Source organism: Zonotrichia albicollis, chromosome 10 (genome assembly GCF_047830755.1).
Source record: "Zonotrichia albicollis isolate bZonAlb1 chromosome 10, bZonAlb1.hap1, whole genome shotgun sequence".
NCBI lineage: Eukaryota > Metazoa > Chordata > Aves > Passeriformes > Passerellidae > Zonotrichia > Zonotrichia albicollis.
In genome coordinates this window covers 15,778,850-15,802,274 of record NC_133828.1, presented here as the reverse complement: position 1 = coordinate 15,802,274, position 23,425 = coordinate 15,778,850, and the positions used below count along the sequence as shown (strand labels likewise).

Here is a 23,425-nt window from a genome sequence, read left to right as displayed (position 1 = left end):
GAGATCTTATGACAAATCACTTAACTGCCTTCTTTGGGCAATTTTACCATGTCTAGTACAGAGGCTTTGTGTATACAAACAGCACAGTGTCCAATACTCTCAGCAAATGCACTTTTTCCCAAATATTACACATTAAAATGGGAGTTTTCATAGGCATATATATTTCCTCTAAAGTCATCAAACATAGAGAAATAAACCAGAAAAGAATTTTCAGCGGCCTGAGGGTGTCCATGTTAAAAAAAAAAAAAAGTAACAACATTCCCCAGAGAAATTAAAAGCTTTCCAGTACAAAAAGTGATGTGTTCACCACAGCAGTGTGGGCACAGAAAAGCTCAGCAGTCCTTGCTCTATGGGTTTATGTGTGTGGGATAAGGTTCACAGGTCATTTTTCACACTTGTCACAGGAATTTGTTCTCTGCCAGCTGAACTCAACATCCAGGAGAAGCCCTTGATCTTTTTCACCACTAGGAAAAGTCAGTATTTCTGGGATCCAGCCAGTCAAGTCAGGCAAAGGCATAACAGTGACAGTTAATTACTTGCTAATCATGCTTCAGTTTCAGGATGAATGCCACCAGAAGTATTTCATTTATTCTTTCCATTGATATTAGACATTCATTGTTACAATGACAAAAATTTAATGTCAACAATTCCAGAGGACTGTCTCTAACTGACAAATACGTGGAAAAAAAGCTCATTTTTGTGTCTGCAGCTTGAAGAGATGATTCCACAAACCCCATGCTGTTAAGAGCTGATGTGCAACTGAGAAAGAAGTACAGAATTGAGAGAAGCCATATGGCAAAAGTAAAATATTTAGTGTCAAAAAACACCCATCACAGCTGAATTCAAACTTATCACATTCTTCACGCTTTTGAGACATGAGATCCAGAGACTGGTCAGAAGTGTGTAATTTTGCTACCAATTTTTATGGACAAGGGTCAATGAATTATTTTTCTTGACAGGAGTGTGACATTAAAAAGTTTCCTTTCACCACAGAGCTCTCCGTAGTTTCAGAGCAGACAAAGAGACTGCATATTTCCTTTACACACATAGTTAGGCAATCAAAAAACATTCCAAATAATTTCAGAATGAATAAGACAAGCTTCATGTAAAATCAGCATAATTTAATTTCCAGGCTCACTTGTGCTTAAAGAGTTCTAAAACTCGAATGTGCTCAATATGAAATATTAAATATTTACATCCCAGCTGACAATGACCTTGTGTTAAATTATTAGGGAACAACAGAATAGTTGATGTTGCCACAAGCATGAGTTATAACTGGATACGCTGGCAAGCACAAGTAGATGGATCATTACATGGCCATAATTAATGGCCACTGCCATACATTGGGCCTCCAAACACTGCCTGTCATCAATATCTATTAGCAGAATGCTGCAATATAAACATTTATAGAGCAGACACAACACACCAGCTAAACCACTAATGCATGTAATTGCTAACACAGAGCCATATGCTGAAAATTCATCTCTCTTTACATTTAACTTTTACAACCTAGGCAAATCAGACAACTGTCTAGCCCACAGTCTTCCAAAATTGCTTACTGAATAGAAAACTGTAATCAGCTGCCAGTTCAATTCTTTTTACAGCATTCTACATAAAACAAATGAGGTCTGTTGCCCTGACTTGTGAAAGAGCTCCAATAAATGCCAATTATAAGAGCAATTAGGGGATCAAATCTGACAACACAGGTTTCTCTATAAGATATTAGCTCAATGACTTTTTTATAAGCTACTTAGTCATGGTCTCTAAACAAGAAACAGATGATCCAAAAACAATGATTCTGCAAAGTGTGTGTTGTCAAGCCCCATGAGGGTAATAACCCCAGCTTTCCAATAGCAATTATATCTGTGACTGTCAACTCCTTCAACTATATTAACAATAACAATCTAAATTATGAACAAGAACACGAAGTATTCCAAGTATAATCAGCTTCTGTAAAGTTCTTAAAAATCCTGGATTTACCAATTATTTCCTGTGTCAGAAGCCATGCTGTTAATCAAATATGAGATAAATCTGCAGGGATTGCACAACAGGAAGAAGGAAGGAATTCCCCTATAACACAGTGAATTTGCCTCTTCCTAAAGGAACAGAGGACACTACAAGAAGTGGGTGCTTCAGTTGAAAATTCCTGTCACAAAAAGGCAAGCCTGGCCACCAGCACAATCCAGGAGTAGAAAAGTGGTTTGATTTTCTGAAAGCTGAAGTCCTCTGCTGTAAAATGGCAAAAAGTTGTCTATACAATCATAATTCGGATTCTCTTACATGTAACCATAATGACAGTGTGTGATTATACAGTGACCCTTTTTCTGTAGGCTGTTGCCTTGTTCAGTACACAAAACAGAGGCAGGTCACCAAATGAACATCTTGTCTGATGGTCCTTCGCAAAGCCTGGTGCATTATTTGCCACCAACCCCTCAAAGTGCAGCCTGAAGCCAGAGGACGCTCACAAGAAACAGTTCTCTGGCAGCTCTCACCAGAGCACTTTATGGTCCACAAACTTGAGTGTGTTTCAAAAAGAGTGTTGTCCTTATTTTACATTCAGCCAGTGTGGCAACCCAACATAAGAGAATTGAGGTTCCCAATCTGAAATGATCATCAAGCATTTTCCTGCCTCTACTGAGAGGCTTAAACTCAGCTACACTCAAACTGATTTGCTGCAGGTGCAGTAAAACCTGGCAGAAACTACAGAAACAACCTGCCAAGGAAACATGTGCAAGCCCTCAGGTGTTATTTCCTAAAGAGCTATAAAATGTGGAGTACTTTATGATCAAAGCAGGCTGCCCTTGATTTCAGGTATGAGAGTCAGCATTTGTTCAAATCACAGCCAAGAGCGAGGGGCAGGTATTTCTAACATCAGCAAAAAGCTTCCTACAGCACCTTGACCACTATTAATAAGGAAAAACAGGGTGAGGTTGGGAATCACATTCCCCAGAATTATGTTTGACTGGTTAAGATCTGTTTCAGGGTCTAGAGAGGGCAATAAGTTTTCAAGAAAGAAATTCTGTCTTTCTGTCCTATGCAAGGATAGAAAGGCAGAATTTGTGTTTATGTGTGGGAGCACACTGACTTACACATGAACGCATTTTCTTAGAAAATCTTGCCACCCCACAGAGATGTCACATCAAATCTTTAGGCTAATTCTCACACAGGAGCAGCCCAAAACAAACCAGGCAACACAGACAGAAATTTTATACCAAGCCACAGTTTTCCTCAGCCTAACATACAGGCAGAACCTTTTTTCTTCATTAAAATTACAACCTAGGTGATATGAAAATTAACCTAAAGGCCCCTCTGAACATGCTTCTTCAAATAACTTATGACTAAGTTACTCCAGATATCTTACAATACATCAAATATGCAATGACACAAGTGCTTGAAAATCTAATAAAACTCTAGCAGTAACAACTGTCAAGAAGCTGTAAAAAGTCCATGAACGTGGTCAGAATCTCATGGATGTAGAGACAGCCAGACAGGGCACAAGAAAGACAGAATTATACATGGAATAAGCAGAGAGGCAGCAGTGCATAGGCACAGCATGGAAACTGGATATTTCCACGGGTTGCCTTTCAACATCCCATTGGGAATGATACCCTCAGACTCACATGACCTCTGAAACCTCACACTGGTTACCTCCATGCCTCCAACACCCTCATGCTCCTGAATTGCCTCAGGAGTGCAGCATGCTGACATGGCTCTGGAGGTAAACCCACAGCATTTCTGGAGTGGAGCTGCTCCTGGTTTGCTTAAACCACAAGCTGATGTGTTCAGTTCTGTCTGCACCCTGGAGTGCAAGTTCATAACCACAGGTATTGGACTGGACATTTTTCTTCATTTAGGAGACTCTTCAAAGAGTCACAAAAGTTGTCATTATATACATATTTATTTTCCCTACTTTACTCCTGTTAAGGAGTGTGTTGGTAACCATATGATACTGCTGCATTGAGTGTCAGGGTTCAACAAACTGAACTAAATATAAGCACATAAAAAGAAGAACTACATGCACTACTGAAAAATCTTACAGATACTAATTTCAGCAGAATACTTGTAGAGTGTAACTATATATTCTCCTACAACCAATTCAAGAAACAACACAAAAATTGGAATTACATTGGCTTTACTACTTTACAAACCAAAACCTTCATTAGACACACTCCATGTAGAGCCATCCTCACTTACAAAACTACCAACTACTTAGATTTATCTTAACAAAAGCAGCTCCTCTAAATGAATCACAATCATCTCAAGAACTGTTAGTTCTACTAATTGAGACTGGACCTAGTGCCATACTTGCTAGGCAGCATGGAATGATATTTCTATTACACCTGGATTATATAGAATAGTACTGAAAATTCTGGATGTATAAAAACCAAGGCTTCTTTTCGGGAACCGAATATTTGTTACTGAAGTTCACAAATACAACAAGTAAAACAGACTACTTATAACTAAGAAATATTTTTTTTAAGTAACCAGGATCTCAGTGATCAAGTATTCAGACAATATCAAGTAGAAATATTGAAATGTAACTAAGAACAGACATTTCACATAAATTTTTGACTGTAATACACAATTCAGCTAGGCTCACTGATAAAAGTTATCCAGAGCCCAAACACTAAATTTTGTGTTCACGTAGGATGTAGTATGCAGAGAGACAAAAGAATATCTTCTCTTTTCAAGCAATAAATATAAATCAAAGCTGTGTCAACAAAATAACCAATGGACTAAACAGATGAAGGTGCATGAAGCTCAAAGGAAAAACCTTTACTTCTCTGCCACAAATGTCCCACTCTGTATCATAAAAAGATCTAATTTGTTCACTTGTGCAGTTGGAGCCAGGAGGTGTCCTTTAATCCTTGTTTCACCACAAAGAAAACTTCCATCATATTCTTTGAATTTTTAGTCCAGAATTCTGTACAATCCCATATATTCTCCTTTCACAGATATCACCACATTCAATGTGCATTTTTGGACTGGAAAACAAGCAGGACACTGATGACACCATTATTTCAAAGTCCAGGACGTCAGGGTTAATGTATTCCATTCACTCATATTGCATATAAAACAGTTTTATAACTAAAAACCTTTCCCACAACTATGATTACTGCTATGACAGAAGTGGCAGATGATTTTTTGGGGGTTTTCTCCTACTTGAAAAATGGAGAAAAACATATTTTAAGCATATTGTCCCTAACAATAAGCATAAATCTCTAAAAAGACTTGCTAAAACTTTAGATACTATCACTTCACATCTTAGTGTCCTGCTTGGTGTTTAGATCAGCAGCGTATTTCAGCTAAAATTATACACAGTGTTGTCTTCAGGACATTTGTATTTCTCATCACAGAAGAGAACAATAATAGGAAAAACCTCCTTTGTAAAACATATTAGGTATTAAAAAAAAAACAAACACAAGGGCTAAAAACGTCCCATCCATGACATCACTGCAATGCAGCAGATGAAGAGAAAACCATTTTGCACAGGACTCATCTTTTCATCCAGAGGAGAACACCAGCTCATATTTAAACCCAGGAGGTCTTGGTACATCTTTATCACCTATCATGTACATCAGAAAAGGAAATCTGAGTGTGTGGAGAACCGCAGTGGTCAGAGGAAGAGAGTGTTTGTGAAACACTGTAGAGATGGAAATTGCATCCTCATTGTTTGAGTCACACCTATTCCTTGTTTCCTCCTGAGCAATTCCAGATGGGGATCAGGCACAAAGAACAAATGTGGAGATATTCTTTCAGACTCCCAAGTCTTGATTTCATCCATTAGGTTATCACTAACTTCTGTGAATGAACTGGGAGATGCAGATGGACATGCACATTCAGTTTCAAAAACGTGGCAGAGAATTAGAGGTACAAAAAGAATAATGGAGAATATATTAAAAAAAGGCAGCTAAAACAGCTAACTGGAAAACACATGAAAGCCAAATTCAATGTTTTAAAATTTTATCAAATCGAAATGAATCATAAGAAAAAAAAACCTTGCAAGCATGGACAAAATTAACAAAAAACAAATAAAAACCAGCAGAATTACAGTATAGAAGAGGCACAAATCAAACAAGCACAGCTGATGAAGCAACCCAGTGAACAACAAGATGCTAAAACTCTTCCATGTAAAAAGAGCAACCTTCAAAGCCTCAAGATGGACATTACTACATAGCTGCTTGCAAGGGGAGAACAGAGAGACAGCACACAAGATTTCCTCCTTTAGTTTTTGGTTTCATTTGAAAGCACCAAAGCATGCCAAGCCATAAAACCTCCAAAAGAAACCACAAAAGATGTGGCAAGTCTGAATCTTGTGCAGATAGAGGAAGAGGTCATTTAGAACACTGCTGAACCAAGAATATTGAAATGACATCTGAACACAACCAAACTATGCAGCTTTAAAGCTGTCCAGATTTCTGAAGGAATATTTGTAAGAAGAAAAATTGGCTGCAGAACCTGGGAGCATATGGAATGCATAGAGGCCACCTACAGCAAACTGAGAGTTCCATAGAAAAACAGGTAAGCTATTTGATTGATAGCCCACTGCCAAAAAATCTGGAACACTGAAGAAACATGGAAAAACCAAGGAAATTTATGTATAATGTACATATATTGGCTGTGACAAGCCAATCTGCTGAAGCACAACTGAGTAAAAGACTGTCTACTGAATAAACAGAGTGAAGAGGGCTAGAGCAAAAGTTACAAGAAAATGTGCTAAAATATGATAAAAATAGAAGACAAATAACAGATGACTGAACTGCATGAGTATGATAAATAATTCAAAATAAACTTCACAATGTTGTGAACCTATAAGGCCACTCCAAAATAAAGTGCTGGAAAGGCTGCATCCATTATGATAGAGCTTAATGGATTAATTTTCATGACCAAGAAATAAAATCAAGTTTTTATCAGAGGCTTTATTACAGGTAACTGTCACTAAAACTCAGCATATTTGAGTGATGAGTGAGAATTCACTGTTTCAACCACATCATACTCCAGTCAGCTTCATGTCTCCTACAGGGACAGTGACATCAATCTCTCTTTTCTAACAATTCATCAGAGTTTGTGAAATGCATGAAAATTTTATTGGAGGACTCCAACAAGTTCCAAAATCATTGCCAGGGAGAGAGGCAAAAGGAAAAATGAGACTACTCTGCTGCAGCCCAATTCCAGCTCAAAAAAGCCCAGTTGAACAGGTCTGTCTTCTTTTTCAAGATCAGTCCCTTCAACACCTGAATCCTCCTCTCTTCCAACATCAGCAACACCATTAACTGAAAAAAGTTCTGCCAAGTTGCGCTATGATAAACCTTACAAAAGTGGAGATTTAAAGGCAAAATTCCATCTTTAGCAATAGCATATTTTAAATGAGGGTGAGCAGGGGAGAACAGCCACTGGACAAGACAGAGCCACCACACTGTTTGCTGCAAGTTCTGTTTCTTTTCTGTTATTAGTTAAAAGATAAACTGAGCTCTGGTGCATTCAAAAGTCAATACATTGCTCATTTTTGAAGAGAGGTGAGAACCAAGTAAAAAGCTTTTCTGTTTGTTTTGTTCTGATAGAGCTCAGCAGGAAAAAAGAGAAACCTTCCTAAAACACACACATAGGAACCTGAATTCATAACAAAGGTAAATAAACTGGACACAGTAACAACAAGGTTTCTGCTTTTCTTCACAACAGCACTGCTCATCCTCACTTATTAAAGTGGGGTGCCTTGAAGAGCACAAAAGTGAACTGAAGGCCAGATAGAGACAAAGTCCGTGTGGACAAATCTGTTCTGGTTGGGTCAGCAAAGAACTGCACTGCAAGCACTGAGGAAACCAGTCTATGACAAACCAGTGCCTGGGTTTTACATCCATTAGGAAAAGCATCTGTACTGCATTTTACTCTGTTGCTCCACAGTCAGACTGAACATGTCTAAATTAACTTACTCCTCCCCTTCCCACTTCCTGGTCATATTTGATCAGTTCCCATACCAAAAATACCTGAGCCAGTACCCACAGAAAAGTGCACTAGACAGGAAAAGGATGGCAGCATATGGAGAAGTGCTTCAACCACCATCTCAAGAGCATCATTTGACTGTAAATGACTTCCACAACTGCAGGGTGAACATCTTGACACCCTGAGAAGTCACAGACATGAGCAGGATTCCTGCATGAACACAAAACAGAACTAATAACCATAAAATGACCATCATTCACAAAGCAATTTCCCACATTTCAGCCCTCACACTAGCCAGTTCTTTGCCACTTGTACCAGTTTTCCTAATATCCACATGCCAGGGCAGACTCAAATAATTGACACGTTTCCAGATAAGTGACAAGATAGGAGCGAGCAGAAAACACTCTCCTCACCCTTCACACTTCCAGGGTGTCAGAAGCTCAGAGTACAGTTAATAAGTTGCTTTCTCCAGACATGCTACAAACTCATCTGAGCTGCAACATCTCTCTGAAGATCTTAGCACGTAAAATGTTCCTTGATATATCATAAAACACAAATATCAGAAGTCTGTCAAGATATGTCAAGATTTCACCAAGTTTGTCAGCTAAGAAGAAATACACTTGATTGTACCTTAGACAAACACAATTCTACCTTAGACAAACACTGTCTGGGACTTTTATTTGTGTCACGTTTCCCAAATGGCAGCTGAAATAATACACAACTGAATACTGGTGTCTGGGGGGAAAAGAAGTATTTAGACCATAAACAAACAGGATCAAATTAGCCAGAAGTACACATGCCTTGCAGCAAGCACAAGAAACAGAACAGCAAATAACATACATAAATATTCTTCAAAAGCATCTGGCAAGATTCACCATAATGAACTCAAAATATTCAAGCAATTATTTCCAGCCAACCACTTATTTTCTTCAGAACTGAGATCCTTAGCATTTTATTATTTTCTTTACTGTGAAGACATATTTCCTTAGTAGTTTGACTTTTTTTTTCCCCTCTGCCATTTGGCTAAGCAACTAAGTAACTTATTCAGTAACTTCCAGATGACCTAGCAAATGAAATTTATTTGGATTAAATAGCAACAGATTACTTCAGTGGTTAAGCAGTCACGGGTATGCCAGCAACATAACACATCTCAAATATATCCCACTAATCCTATCAAGTATGCTTTTAGTTATCTTTCACTAAACATCTATTTTATGGTCCATTTCTTCATACCTTCTAATCATGGCTCATTTCCATGTCAAAAAACCTGAAATCCCAAACTGCAAAGCACACACAATCACAAAGATAATTTTCTGACTAAGAGGTACATAAGGGACTGCTATGGAATTACTAGTGTTTACAACTATAAGCATATTTACTGCTTTGCTTCCTTTACAGGACAGATTTGTTACAGTTGAAAGCTTTCCCTTCAGGGCCTTTTAGAGAAGCACATATATCCCACAGATATGCCATAACCCATGAAGTCATCCCAGTAAGGCACAACACAACTGTTCTCCTGGGGTTTTCTGAGAGTTCAAAGGCAAGAGGAGGAAAGGGACATGGAAAAAGGAAGGAAAAGGTGTGCATGCAGGAGAGGGAAACTATACCTCTAATTTAGAGCTGGAAGGATTTAAACTCATCTAAACCAGAAGTCTTTTCCATTCCCCACCTTTTGCTTGCTCAGATTTTGTTTATTTTTCTGACTCATTACTCAAAAATTTCCTAGATCCTAATCAAGTCTAACAATGCTTCAGAGGAAACACAACTCCAAAATGGGAAGGGGGAGAAAGTCTTATTTAGGAATTCTTCATAAGCCATTAAGTTATAAAAACTCAGGATATCCTCCAGGAATGGTAAGAAAAATGCTACATAATAAAGTACAATATCCTTAAGTCATCAAAACATGACTTGGCTCTGAATTCTGGATGTCAAGAGCTTAGATGGTGACTGTTCATTCTTATATTGCACTTCTGTTTGAAGTACCCAAGATTCTTCCAGGAGTGGAGCTTGAAATGAATTTAAGAATCAAGCCAAAAGTACCACAGATGAGGAAATTCTGAAATATATCAGTGGTCAGCAAAGATACTGGGACACACAAAGTATATGGATCACACAAAGTGTCCCCAAAAGGCCTCTGTTGTGACAGAGCCTCCAGAAGCAGCAGCTTCCTACTCCATTTTAAAAGATCACCTTGGCTGACACAGGCTACACATGATGCACTTCATCAAAAACTTCATCCATGAGCACTTGAAAGTGATTCACTTTACCCACACAATACCACCTCTCTTTTTTATTAGCTCTACATAATTTTCTTATCTGGCTTCAAATGAAATACACAAACAAATGATGTTGCATGTATTTTTATAGTGATTACATTCCCATCTATGGGGATTTAAAAATAAAGATTACGTCATTGTTTTATTTATGAAATTTGAGACTTTAAAAGACAAAACAGACTAATATGAGAATAAATTCAGATAAAGATATTTTGGAAATGCATTCTAGTTTCAAAAAAATAACATTTGCTCCTAAGAGATCCTTCATCCTATTAGATTCAACCTTGGGAAAAGAAGACTAAGACTGCAAACTTTTCACTAAAGCATGCCAGTCTTTTATGAATCTGAGGCTGGGTTTAGAATTCATGGTGCAAATCTTACATTTTGAGAATACAGAAGACTTATCAGTTACACAAGAAACAAATATGTGTATTAGCATGTACATGCCAGGTTTGCCATCTAATACTAAATGTCCATGTAGAATAATCTTATTTCTTAATAACCTAGTTTAATTAGATAGCTACATGAAACAGGGTGCCATGACATCATATTACTGCTACATAGTCACACCCTCTCCTCCTCATAAAACTCAACAACAGAAGCCAAAATCTAAGCAGAGGGACAACTTGACATCTACTGCTGAGGATAATAACCAGCATCTCCACTTTTGTGCAAGACTGGAGAAATAAACACCACACAGAACACCAGGCATTAAAGCAGTTCCTCAGAAGTACAGCACACTATCCTTGCCTGCCGTGACACAAATCCTCCTTCCTCGCAGCAGCACTGTCACTTGTGCAGTTAAATCATTTTTGCCTTGCCAATCAGCACCAAAGCCAAGCAAACACCTGCTTGTTTCTAAGAGAAATAATCAACAGTGCTGTCAACTGCACTTCAGACTCCTGACAGATCACTGCAACACCCATGTAGGGTCTTGCTTGCTCTGAGCTTTCCACATTGGCAGATTTGCAGTGGCCACCAGCTGTCTCATGCCACCCCAGTCAAAACCAGTAAATAAAAAGCGACATAGCTGTACTGACAGCTGGGGGTATCATCCATGCAAGCACATCATTCAGTGTGGCATGGCTGAAAGGCCAGATATTGATTTGGATTCCGGAATTACTCCATATACCAGAGAAAATTACTAATACAAAACCAGTCTAGCAGCTTAATAGCTGCATTCAATAACCTCAGACACAAAGCAAGGGGATTGGAACCAAGACCTCTGGGAGATGTACTTAGTTTTGAAAGAGAAAACAATGTACAGCTCATATATTCTTCTAGATTATCACATTTGCTGTTGATGGCAGAGTGCTTGCGACAAACACATGGGATTGCCAGGCACTATGGCCAGGTTAAAGCACAACTTGCAGATTCTGCTGTCTTGCAGGGCAGAAGCAATAGGCCCTGAGAGAACTTAGCCTGGAAACTAATGTTCCCAAGTGCCCTCTCCAAGATTGGCTGATTTCTTTGGTACAATTTCAAACCTGTGGGGACTAAACCAGAAACAGAGCTCCCCTCACAGTGGAATGGGAGGGAATGTGGAGAACCATTTTTACAGGCTGGAATGCTCCTAGGTGAGTTCTTTTGGTCTCCAAAGAATTCTAATATGCTTTTAAAAGAATAAAAAGTAGACTTAGCAGTGGAGACCCCTACTGAAGTAGAAAGACCACAAGCAATTTAACAAGAATTTTAGCCACTAGAACACTAACCATTTTAAACGGCTGTGTAAGAAAATGTTACTTTACATGTCCCTTTCCCAGCCACAGGCATTGGCTCCTCTCATCACCCTGCACAAAAACATGTGTGTAAACAAAACCAACCCCTCCAAACCAAAAAAAAAATAGCTATAAACTCCGATTACAAGAAAATGTATGAAGCACTGCATCGGTAGCTACACATGAGCTGTGTCATCCAGTCAGGTGAAACCTGGAAGTTCTCTTTTAGGAATGTCAGCATTACACACACTGATGTACCTGCTGAGCAGTGCTGACATACTGAATTTCACACCATAAAACACAGCAAAAGCAAACAATTAAGTGCAATTATTATATGGCACTGAAAGATTAGGGTGTTAGTAACTGCTCCAGCTGCACAACTCGTTGGAAAAGTATTTCTTCCATCCTAAGCCCATTTGCAAAACATGATAAATTGAATATTAATGCAACATGTAACTTACAAAATTAGTAATGCAATTTTTAGGCTGCTTGAATCAAGAAAAAGAGACTGTCCTTATCTCAGACATTAAAGACCTTCGTGTTTACAAATCCACAGTAGGCTCTGCTTTAGAGCTTACACATGTGAAACAGATTAAGAGGCACCACAGTGGGGGTTAATGTCTCAAACTTTCTGCTGGCTACACCGTCAGTCCCCGGCTGCTATTTTCTATCCCAAGTAAAGATTCAGCATCATTCACACTTCACCTCTCACTTTTGCTTTAACAAGTCTCCACACATTAATCTTAACTACAGTTACTCTAAAGCAGGTATGACTTAGGCATACGATACCCTGCAACATGAAATCACTCTTTAGCTTTGATCCCAAGTGTCCACGGCTTTGGAAATGATGGTTCTACCACTTGATCAATCAGGAAACAGAAAAAAAAAAAAAAAAAGAAAAGCTATCAGCTTCAAATTTCAGCAGTGGGGCAAGCCTCACAAGAGACTTCTTAAAGACCCAAGTCCTAAAATTGGGAGTTTGTATGAAAAGTAAAATGTTTTTAATAAAAAATAAAATTCAGGTCTTCATGCCTGTGTAAAGAAAAAGCTTTAAAGAAGGAAAACAATACTAAATGTTCACAAGGAGGCTGTAGTATTTTAAACCTCATTATTTTTACTATTTTGTTTTTTTAGGGAACCTGACTCACGATCTTTGAATGCACTGAGCTGCCAACACAGCATGTAGGAAGAAGGCATTAGAGACTGCACATATCTGCACAGCAAGGCATTTGGAAAAATGGCCTGGACAAACATTAAAAAATAGGTTTGAGGACACAAGAAACTTTCTTAAACAACTCCTAATTTAACTGGCATGCAAAGATGATTGCTATTCCAAACAACATTTTGAGATGTGACTGCAGGAAAGATAATCTATTTTACTGGGAACACAGTCCTTTATCTAGGCTCATTACCTCACTTCAGTGATATGTTCCAGAAGATTTCACAACAGATTAAGAAAAAAAAGCTGCTGTTTCAAGAGACACTTTCTTTAAAAGATGTGCAAACAGACACACACCCTGAAATAAAAGCTCCCAATCCAACAAAAAAAAAAAATATCCCTTAATATCAGGAGTACCTTTGTGTGCAGGAAAACCAATAATTACACCGGGCAGCAGATATAAATTGCCAGCACTAGCACAGAAGAGACTTGCCAAAGCTGAGCAGACCCAGCCTGCAGCTGGGAAGAAACCAGCTCTCCCCAGGGACCCCTGCCTCAAGGGGAGCTCCAAGACACAGGGGAGAACGGGCAACCACCTCCCTTCCAAACATCTTTCTCCACAGCAGGAGCAACCCCATCCCAACCTTTTTCCTAGTGGAAAACAATGTTGATTTCGCCTAAACTGCTGAGATCTCTGGAAGAGCCTTTAAAGGCTACAGGGATTTAGAATAGAACACCTGGAAAGTTTAAGCACAACGTTTAAGTGCCTAATGTCCCATTCTGCCTAGAAGGAACTGAAGACGGGACATCTGCATGTAAAAGAAAAAAGGAAACAAAGGAGTATTAAATGCCACAACAGGTACTAGTTCAGGACCCTGATTTGCCCATTGTGGTACTGCTGCATTTTGCCTTTGGTCAGAATTTTCCCCATTAAAACTAAGGGGATGGAGAGAACAGAGGAAGAATTGAAAAAAAAGAAATCACATTAAAGATGTTAAAATGTTCCAGAGAGCCCAACAGTCTTTAAAAAACTATTCCATTCTATTTGAAAAGAAGGAGGAGGAATTTGCATGCAGTTTTACAGCTTTCATGTTATTTTGGGAAGGATGAGAAGATTGAAGAGATTAGGCTCCTACATCCATATCTATTCCCAAATACCAGAGTATCCACATACCCTTCTCCACAAAGCAATAAAAAAATCTAGAAACAGCCACCACACACTTCTGAGTGGCACAAGATTTGCCCTAGAACTCGCAAATTTTTCAACACAGAAATGCTATTTATGCTCAGAATATCTCTGCAACACAGGAATAACCAGAATTTCCACAGATTATAGTTCTAATTTCTGGTGACCAAAAAAAACCCAAAAAAACTCACTTTAACTCTGTCAACAGAGCCAGCTGCAGTCTCCAACCAGCACATTATTAAGAGAATTGTTTACCAATTTACACTTGTGCACACCATTGCAAGGCAAGGGTGTTGATCAGGTATTGTTGACAGAATACACAGAAAAACATTTGGCTGCACAGATGTTGCTGATGCTTTACAACTCCAAGTGATATAGTAAATGGCGAAAACACAGCTCAGTTCTCAGAATAAGACCAGAATATGCAAGCTTGGGGCGCAATATAAAATAAATGCAGCAGTAACCAGGTGATTATATACTAATAAGATGAATAGCTCAGACTCTGGAATTAAAATGACAGAATTTCTTAATGGCTGCCCTTCAAAACAGAAAAAAATATTGCAGAAGTTAAAGACATTCAGTGCCTTAATCTAAGAGGCTTTCCAGTACTTTTTGACAAATTACCAAGCAGCCTGTGAAACTGTAGGTGTTACAGCCCGAGTTCTGCTTCTTGCTTCAGTGAAAACCACATAGATGGCTGTCAGAAACCCAGGTGTTGTCTGTTCTACAAATGTTTGTTTCCTCCAGCTACAAAATTCTACATACTCTGTCTTTGCTGCGATGTAATTACACATCAGAACAGTAAGTCACTTCAGCCTGATGAAACAACCCCATTTCACAATTCAGAGTGCCCTCTTAGCCTGGTGATAAGAACATCTGCTTAAACTGGCAGAAGAGAGGAGGAATGCAAGTGGAAATGCTTTCCTGGGAATTCATGATGTGTTTTCAGCTGGATAAACTCTCTGTTGGGATCCTGGATGAAATCTGTGGTAACATCACTTTGGACTCTTGATATTCAGTTTAGTGTAACAAACGTTCTGTGAAACCAAATAACAAGGGGGTCCTTAAGGGAGCACTGTCTGCTTGTTACATGCAGTGGAGCTGCAGCCTAGGTTAAAAATGCATTTAAGTGCATTAAAATGCTTAAGAAAAAAGATTTTTTTAGACTTAAGAGCTACTACTGACCATCCCCAGAGTCTTTGCAGTGCCCCTGGGCAAACAGAGTGGCACAGGCAAGGTCCATAGCCACACATCTGAGACTGAAAGTGTGAGCAGGGATGACATTACTGTCCTCAAGGGACAGACCACAAAATAAAGAAAATGGAGTAAGCCTACCTCCTTCTTCCTCCCAGCCCTAACCAGCACAGGCTGTGACTGTAAACCCAGATCAAGGCTGCACGTTCAGTGGCAGTAGTTGGCCGTCCCACAACAGCAAAGGCACAGAACAGCTTGATTAAGCATTTAAGTCACAGGGAATGTTCAAGGGAGCACTGGCAGTGAGGTAGCAAAGCTATCTGCATGAACAAAGCCAACATTCTGATCTCAGGGATTCAGGAGATACCAGGAAGGAAATTACTTGCAAAGATATTGACAGATACATCTGCATGCACAGCTACGTTCTGCAGGTAAGAGAACCAAAGAGAACACTGTTAGGTATGCAGAGGCACTGTGTGTTCCAACAGAGGGAGTATTGTTTGCTCTTTTCTGGATTACAACCCGAGTCTCTAAAGGAGCTTATCTCTTCAAAAATCAGATTACAGTAAGGCAAAAAAGGCGACAGGGAGAATGTTTACTTCTGCCCAATTAGCATATTCTTGTGCAACAACTCCATGAAGTCATGAACTAATGATTTTTTTGCCCTGTCTCAGAAGCTGATGTACTTGGAACACAGACTCAACTTCTGCCATGCATTCCATTGACAATAACAAGTCTAAGGGACCTGCAGTTGTTTCTGAACAGAACCTGGTGGACTTTGCAGCTCTCAGTGTTCTACTTGTTCTCTTGAAAAAAAAATTACAGAATTAGAATCCTGACACAAGCTATACCAGGTATGACCAAAATTGAGTGACATAGTAGTTTCCCCCTCTGTTCTCTTTCAAGCTATATGTTTCCCAGTTCAAGCTGAAGCTGCCCTTTAATTCAGCTGGCAGTTCTAATTACGTTCTTATGACATGTTCAAGCAGTAGACTCTTGAGGGATTATCTCAAGAGGAAAAACTAATTCCATAATTATAATACAAATTCCAGTTTATTGTATTAGACCTCTCAAGTATTTCATGCAAGTCTCCTGATGAGGACTTTTAGAGCATCCAGCAATGTTTACAAACATTGTACATTACAAAGAATGTTTACAAACTGCTACTGAACCACCGAATTTAACTTTGTCTACATGCAATTAGACTAGCAAATTAAAGTGACCTTGTAAAGGAAATTCTGAAATGGCACATCAGGTGAGTGCTTTGCAGCACAATAGATGTACAATCTTTGAACAGTAGAAAAACCCTCAAAAAGGTGACAAAGTTACCTCCAAAGACTAAGGAGGATGTACGAACCAGTAGCTTGTGCAACATTCCCTCTTGTTTTCCACTCCTGTTAACTACATCTTCCTCCTTCCTGGTCCTCCACTAGCAGGAGATTTCCTATGAGATTTAAAATGCTTTACACAGAACATTGTATCACTGTTCACTGTTGCAATAATTTTAATTTCTTTACTCATCACTCACAAGGCACACCCAATCACGTCACGCTAACTTCTCAGGCGACCAGACTTGTATTTGCTCCTGCTCATTTCCAGCCCCCTTGAGTTGATATTCCTCCCACTGTAGCTCTGCTGAAAGTGCTAACCAAAGTTCTCCCTTGCATCCTTTAGCACTCTGCCATAACACCAGGCTTTTAATCCCTAAATCACTTTTTATCCAAGGCATTCATGTAAACATATGCCTTTATTGAGATCTGTAATCACTGACACGTTCATACACTTAAAATCTTAAAATACATCCCAGAAGAATGTATGTATGCCTAATAACCATGGAATTATTTTCCCCCTGTTCTGTTGTTTCTAAGTTCAAGTGGATAACCTCCAAATATTTGAAGTTGTACCTGACATAGTACTGCGTGACAAATCAACCAAGTAAATCTACAACTAAGAGGCAAAACTTACTGCTCATTCTGAAATCACCATAAAAATAGAAGCTTGACCTTCAAAAATATATTCTCCTTTCTGGTGAATTGTTTTGTCTTATTTTGATTAACACCATAAGTAGCTCTGAAGTACTGCTTAACCCTACAACAACTGAAAGGTACTACTCATGTTACATGTTCATCTAACATACAGGAAAAGAAAATAATGGAAAATAACTTCTAAAAGGAGAAGTACTCACATAACACACAAATACAGGCACTTATTTATATTTATACTGAATAAACTAAATATATTGCTATAATATTTTACGTGAATCTCAGCACATTCAAAGCACCTTCATAATCACCTTCATGTATGCCTTGTTTTCCAGTTTATTGGGGGATTTAACATCTTTTTGTTGCGCTAACTTTTTCTTTCCACAAAGATGACGTTTTAAGAACTTACAATTGCAATGGATCTGTAGGAACTGGAAAGTTTAAAAGTTGCATGCTATTTAAATTAGAAATCTAATAAGTGTCTCAAGTTCAAAAAAAGACCCCAGAAATCTATTTCTTCGGAAGGGAGCCAATTCCTTTGTATGAAGAATACAATTAACCTTCACGGGTCTCTGACTGACTCTCAGTGCCCCCTAATAAATGAGAAGGACAGTGAAATTAAATGAACAACACAATTTTACACGTTCCTCTAATTGTCATACAACTTTCAGAGCCTCTCAAGATGAGAATTTCTCCCTGAATCTCCCTCCCGACTCCAAGGCAGAGCCGCAGTCCTTGCTCAGACTTCTCTCTATTCGCATGACGATCGAGCCAACTCCTCCAGCACTCCACCCTCCCGACACACGCGGAGTTAAAATTATCTCGGTGGTTTGGGTTTGGTTACGAGCCGAAGATCCTCCCTTGTACAACAACTGAGCGCTCAGCAGCCCCAGCGGCGAGCTCGGCTGCCACGGCGGAGCCTCCCGAGGAAAACAAAACCTCCTCTCGGATAAAGGCTTTACTGTACTTACAACGGGCAAAAACCCCAACCCCGAATGAAAGGCAGCGCATTATTCGCAGCTACTTGAAATTCACCAAGCCCTGCCCGCGTGTCCGAGCCCGCGTGTCCGTGCGGGCGCCGGGCTGGGAGCAGCCGCTGCGGGCGGCTCCGGGGCGGGGAGCGGGGACCCCGCAGGTGAGGCGGGACCCGCGGGGGCGAGGAGCTGCCCCAGCAGCCGCCCCTGCCAAGTTCCGCGCCCACGGCAGAGCGGGGCGGCGGAGCCCGGGGAGCGCTGCCGCGGCGATCAACAGGCGCTCACACAGACCCCGTGCCCCCCTCTGTGCCCTCCGTGCACCGCGGGGCAGGGGCAGCCCCGGCACGGGGCCCCGCGTACCTGCCGGGATGGAGCCGCCGGGGATGGAGCTGCCCGTGCCCGTCCCGCCGCCTCTCCGCGCCGCTCGCTCCGGCCACGGCCGCCCCGAAAGTTTCCTGACGTCAGCGCGGGCGGGCGGGCACGGACCCCGCCTGCTGCCGGGCCGGGCCGGGCCGGGCCGCCGCCACTGCTCCCGGGCTCCCCCTGCCTCCCGCCGGCTCCGCCAGGGCCCGGCAGCGCGGCGGCAGCGAGAGCCGGCGTGAGGAGTAGGCGGCAGCTGAGAAAGTGAGGAGCGCGGTTTGGTAACTCTGCGCTCCTCAAGGAGGCATCTCCTAAAGAAAAGATATAGACACGCTCGCACTGGTCTCCGTTAAAGCTGCAATAAATTTTGTTGGGTACAGATCACATGTACACAACAGCATCACACTTCGGAGAACGTCTGCAGCACTCACTCCTCATTAAAATGTGCTTCAGAAACACCACAACAGCATAACACCAAATACATTTTTATGACAGTCATGGTATGCACAAGCTAAGGACAAAGCATTTCCTGTTGAAACGCAAGAAATTCATGTCTGCCATATTTCTTTTATTCCTGGTGGGCTTCTGCCAATAATAAGGCATGTAGTGCCTGTGGAAAGGCAGGAAACTCATCTATTATTCCTCCCTGATTGTTTTTTCTTAACAGCACATGAAAGATACCTTTCATTTTGCATTAATCACTAGACAAACCTCGAGAATGGCCATTTAGGGAGCAGAACAAAACATGTCACTGAAATCAAAGCAAAGGCCTTTTGTCTGTAGCAGGTGTACTCTTGTTTTAAAGACAAGATGGAAAACACTTCAGGGTTGCAATTTGTGGTCTAGAGTGAAAAGTTTCATGACAGAAAAAACCCCTTGAAGAGTAGAAGTCAGGAGCAGGCAGCTTTTTAAATCAGTAAGCTCTGGATAATTGCATGCATAAATATGAAATATGCAAAAATTTAATTAGTGTGGCTGCCTTTTCCATTCATGATTAAAATAAAAACCAAAACCAATCAAACTCCAAAACAGGTACACAAAACCCAGGTAAATTAGTAGTTTTTCTGCTCTAGACATAAGAAAACGACTGAAGTTTTTCATCAGTTTAGTCTCTCCAGGAAAGGAAACAAATAGGAACTTTTCACATCGTTTCAGAGTCATTTGTAAACTTTACTAGGGTGCTAACAAGCTAAATTCCAAAACATGAATATAAAATGAGTTCTGAGAAAGAAGGAAAATGGAAAACACTTGGGGAAATGGTATGAACTTTAAATCAAAATCCAGGCATTGTTTGCTGCTACGGTTTTCATATACTAAACCTTAAATAGGTTTAGGTGGGGAAAAAAAACCAAACAAGAAAACTACTAAACCTGACTACAGCAATATTAAGAAAGTTAAAGGAGAATCTGAGCAAAACATTTCATTTACAGGTAATGCATGAGCCACCGGAAATAAACTTTTTTTGAGTGTTGTTGTTACTGACAGCTATTTCCTTACACCTTTCTGCAGCATCTGGCTGCAGCTGACAACTGCATTGCATGCATCTCCTCAACCACTAGTCCCTGACAAAAACAGTGACAGGGCAGATGGGAAAAGAGATAATGTAGGAATTGTATGAAATCATTGAAGAAAAGTAAAAGTCAGCTGCTATCCAGAACCTTATTTTTTTAGAGTTTGTCAAAGATAGAAGCACAAACTCATCTAGTGTAAGTTTCAAACTTTGTGATAAAACAATTTAGGCTTCAATTGCTTGTTTTTCATGTTTGTGTGGTTGGTTTTTAAAGCAATAAGGCAGTTCATGCAGTGCCTCCTTAGGCAAAACTGCAGTTCACCTCAGTGTCAGGAAGCATCTTTATCCATTTGGCATTCCACAACAGACATCCCAAGTTGGTCTTTGCTTCAGATCATAAACAAGTGCTCAACCTTGTTTTGTAAGTGTACCAATTTTCCTTTGATTAGACAACCTCAGCTGTCATCTGCAAAGCAGAGCACACACTAGACAGAAAACATTTTGGCTATTGAAATACATGCTATGAATTTTTCAAATGTGATGCAGAACGCAAGTAAAATTAGGGGCACTTGAAATTTTTTTTTCTGGTACTATAGCAGATTTTACACCAGAGGAAGCTAAAAATAAGTTGTTATGCAGGAATGGGTTTTTTTACTTACTGTTTTTTAACATATTCTGAAGTCAAATATGCTTGATGAAGTCAGGGTATATTTTTTCTAAAATCAAGTTATACCATTTGAAATGCAATAAAAATACATGTATAGAATATATTAGTCAGGAAAGGACATTTTTCAAAATCCCTTCTGCATGCAAAATTTTTTTCTTAAAGAAAGTGAGACATTTTATAACACAAGAGAAAAATACTCAGAACATAGGGAGCTTTCTAGTTCTTCTGTGATATATTTTTGACATAATCTGTACTGAAATGCCTAAACAGAAAAAATGTAAAGCAAACCTACTTTCAACTTAAATTTGCTGCATAGTATTTGAAGGAAAGAAAAGAAAAGGTGACATCTTTCTTCTATGATTGGTTTTTTTCCCCCATCAACAGTGATAACCTCGGGGTGGAACAAGGACATGATTTGAGAGGAAAAGTAGAGGAAAAATATTTGAACTCTCTCATTAATACCTATTCCTCTTAGCTTTTTAATTGCTGTGGTCCATAAAGCAAAAGACCGAGAGCAAAAATAACCAAATCCTGCCTTGCTCAGCAGTCTAGATCCCCCACAAACCAAGAGGACAAATTCAGGTCATTACCAAGACTATCACACTTGTTGTAGAGTAGTTGAACAAAGAACTGAGCACACAAGAAATTAAAAGAGGATAGTCAGAGGAAAAAAAAAAACCTCTTTCAGAAACACATGGAACAGTTTGGGTTGGAAAGGACCCTAAAGATCATCCAGTTCCTACTTGCCATGGTCAGAGTCCTTTCACTAGGCCAGGGTGCTCAAAGCCCCATCCAGACCAGCTTTGAACACTTCCAGGGCTGCAGCACCCACAGCTTCTCTGGGTAACTTATTCCAATGTCTCAGAAGCGTCAGAATTTCCTCCTCGTATTTAATCTGCCCCTTTCAGCTTGGAGCCATGCCCCTTTGTCCTATCACTGTGTGCCCTTAAGAAATGTCCCTCTCCATTTCAGGCTTGCACCCTGGCTCCTGCATGAATGGTCTGGTTTTGTTATTCTTCTGAGACTGTAAGCATCAGTCATGTAAACAGATGACTGGGTGGAGATCGTAGAGGATGAGCTAAAGCAACACAATCAGAAGCCTTTTAGACCTGTAGCTACGTAAACATCAAAGGAAAAACACCAATCTCTTGCCGCAGCACATGCTGCAGTCGAGACAGCCACAATACACAGAGTAACACCACACAACTTCAGAAAGCTTCAACCCACACAGAGCAACACCTCACCACTTCAGAAGGCTGCAAGCATCTGCCCTTCTTGTTCTTCAGCCTGACCTTTTACATCCTTATCATACATGCATTGCACCTGTGTGCTCTGTGTTCCCTGTGGTGGTTGGTCAGTGCCCCTGGGCACTCCATGGCTCATTGCTGTCAGTGCTGCTCACAGCTGTGCCCGCTCCCAATCACCACAAACTGTGTGCCTACAACCACTTGGACTGATTTGCCAGAAAATAGTTACTAGAGAAGACAGAGATGAAACAAGTGCTCCAATTACACAACCTGAGAAGTTTCTGCACCCTTCTGGGTCCTGTCTCACCTCTCATAGACCCAAAGCTACTTAACATTACTCTGCAAGGACATGAAACAAGAAAGCAAAACAACTCCTGTTCAGTCCTTCTTATAAAGAAACAGTACCAGAGAAGCTATTGCAAATTTTCTATTTAACTTCTAGCTCCTTTAATGCTATGGTAGCACAATCTACATCCCCATTTAAAGTTTTCCTCACTTCGCCAAAAGAACTGTAAATGCCACATTGTCAACAGATATCACAACATTCATCTTAATGACCTTAGACTAGAAGACAAACAGCAGGAAGCCTCTATTTCAGCAAAGGGAAGGACATCATTAGCACTATGATCATTTTAGGCATCACAGATGGCAAAGGCCAGGAGGACCTGAGTAGCCTGCCAATTATTTGCCTTTCTATAGACTTACCCAAGCACATAACAAGGCAACTGCTCATCTCTTTAAGGCAGCTGTATAGCACCATATTACCTGAACTTTCACTTGGCTTTTTCAAAATAAAAACATCTTTTGGGAGAGGATTAATCACAGAGGCTTATATAAATTAGAAGATGTGATATGGAGACAGTTAGGAAAGAGGGAAAACAGGAGTAGATGTCTGTTCTAGCTTTATTAACTGGGAATGTAATCATGTTTCAAAGATGTGAAGAGTTATTAGCTCAAAACCACACTATTTCTTGAGTTCCTCTTCTGTTCCCATTTATTAAAATACTCTTGCCAGCTATTTGGTAGTTTTTCTGCTTGTTATGCTGTTACTCTTTTTTTTCCATTTTGTAAAACTTTAAGAGCAGAAAGAACTATTACATTACTTTGATTTGGTAGGTGCCATAGGCTATACAATTTTAACCAGATGTCTTAACTATTGAGTTGTTAGAGCCAATTCAGGGCCTGAGGAAACCAGTAGTAAATGGATGAGA

The 23,425-nt window shown here is 40.0% G+C and overlaps 1 protein-coding gene across 5 annotated transcripts in view; it reads right to left on the bottom strand.

Annotated features, from left to right (window-relative positions):
• Window positions 1-19,025, bottom strand: part of GULP1 (GULP PTB domain containing engulfment adaptor 1) — a 143,120-nt gene extending 124,095 nt beyond the window's left edge. Inside the window, exon 1 of one of the 5 annotated variants that reach the window (XM_005486942.4) lies at window positions 18,791-19,025. The gene's annotated coding sequence lies outside the window, so the exon portion shown is untranslated. The remainder of the gene's footprint in view (window positions 1-18,790) is intronic. The other 4 variants (XM_026793328.2, XM_005486941.4, XM_005486945.4 and 1 more) reach the window with 4 other exon arrangements.
• Between the last annotated feature and the right edge of the window lie 4,400 nt (window positions 19,026-23,425).